Below are 2,014 nucleotides of genomic sequence, written 5' to 3' on the forward strand. Positions count from 1 at the left end.
TTTGCACCCTCAGATTCCAGATTTTCAAATAGTTGTATCTCGGCCAAATATCGTCCTATCCTAACAAACCATAGATCGATGGAAAGCTTATTTAGTCTCAATTTCAAAAAATTGACCCTTATGACTGATTTTGTGGTCCAGGGTCACATATTATCCTCAGCAGCAACCTGATACTGGCTGAAAGCTGAGGTTAGCCACAGATGCTTCACCGAATCAAAACATCGTTTTCCACTTTGAGCTCTGAAAAATTGCCACCACTATCGACTCATTCCAAACAAAATAAATAAAATGCCATTCTTTGGCCAAATAACTTCTCTGCTGATCACTACAACATCAATCTTCAGCCCTACCTTTGCTAAAACGGTTGCCATAGTACTGTTTCATATATAAACAAAATAAATAAAATGGTCATTCTCTGGCCAAATAACTTCTCTGCTGATCACGACAACATCAATCTTCAACCCCAAGATTGCTAAAACGGTTGCCATAGTACTGTTTTTTATATATATATTTTTTTCACCATCTCTTTTACCAAGCAATATCTTGACACATCAAGGATAATAGCTCTCCAAAGCACTCTTCAAAAAGTCACTGTCGAATAGATTACCATTGATAGCTGTCAGCGGTTATAGGCCCAAGCCAATAAACACCAAGGTTTATCATTCTCAGACTTTCAGAAGATGGGTTGAGTTTGTTGATGCAGGTCCATATGGACCAATGTAGAAGATTTTTTTTATCTGTTTTAGCATCCATATTCCACCACCTTCGGAAAATCTGCATTTTTACTTGAGCTCCAACACTTTGAGAAGTTTAGACTGAACTTTTGTTCACCTTTGAGCAATAGCTGTCTGAACGAGAGTGGTGCCAGGGAACATCAATTAAATCTCGGACACGAGCTAACAAACAAGCAGGGACGGGTACTTGAGGCAGTCTTTATTGTATTGTTTAATGAGTGGATATGTCAACAGTTCTCTCGCTACCGGCATTTATCCTGTGCACCACTCAATATTCTGTGAAAACAGAAATATTTACATAATTAATTACATTCCCAGTAATTAAAGGAGCAAATAAACAGGCCGGTGTTGGAGACTGATGACATATTTTGAGGAGATTTGAGGCACTGAAAGATTCATGCTCCTGAAAAGGCAATGGAGGCAGGAGAGATGCAAAATGTATGCAAATGAAGCGGGAATATTCAAGGTTCAGGAAGATGTTGTGTCAGGGGATTTTAGAGCTATGAATGAAAACATTGCTCTCAAACTTTTGCTGAACTTTCATAAACACATTAAAATGTAAGAGTGCAAAAACTATATATATATATATATATATATATATATATATATAATAGCAAGGTTATTTATGTCAAAAAAGTGTATTGTTGTATAATGGTTAATAGACACAACTCCACTTAATGATTCACATTTGGCTTTGTAATAATTTCTTAATATGTTTGGTACCAGCTTTGCTTTATTTCCTAAGAAAATAAGGACCGGATACAAATAAATATGTTTTGTCTCACAGGCTGGAAAACTATATATGCAAATAAGTAGCTGCTCACCTTTCATGTGTTAAAATGCAAAAGAACATGAAACCACATCAAGAAACCAGATCCACTGGCCCTGAAGCATCTTGGCTGCCATCTCCCGCTCTCTTCTCTCTCTCTCTCTTTCTCTCATAAATGCACATGAGCGAGCCATTGTTTGAACAGGAGCACAAGGAAAAATCTTGCTTTGGTTCTACAGCTCGAGGTACCTCAGCATCTTCTTCTCTTTAAGTTCATCAAAAACATATTTGTTTTGACATGCCAGGCACTTAACACTTCTGAGAAACACTCTGGGGAGCCACATGTATGTCTTACGTCCTTCACCGACACAAAGCTACCCAGCAGCCTGCCAGAGCACTGAATTGTTATATATTTAGATCCGTGTGTGTGTTCCTGTGCAGCAGGGCTGGATTGGTAATCGGGCATACCGGGCATTTTCCCGGTGGGCCGACGCACTTAAAGGGCCGACAG

Source organism: Sinocyclocheilus anshuiensis, unplaced genomic scaffold, assembly GCF_001515605.1.
Source record: "Sinocyclocheilus anshuiensis isolate Anshui unplaced genomic scaffold, SAMN03320099.WGS_v1.1 scaffold209, whole genome shotgun sequence".
Lineage (NCBI taxonomy): Eukaryota > Metazoa > Chordata > Actinopteri > Cypriniformes > Cyprinidae > Sinocyclocheilus > Sinocyclocheilus anshuiensis.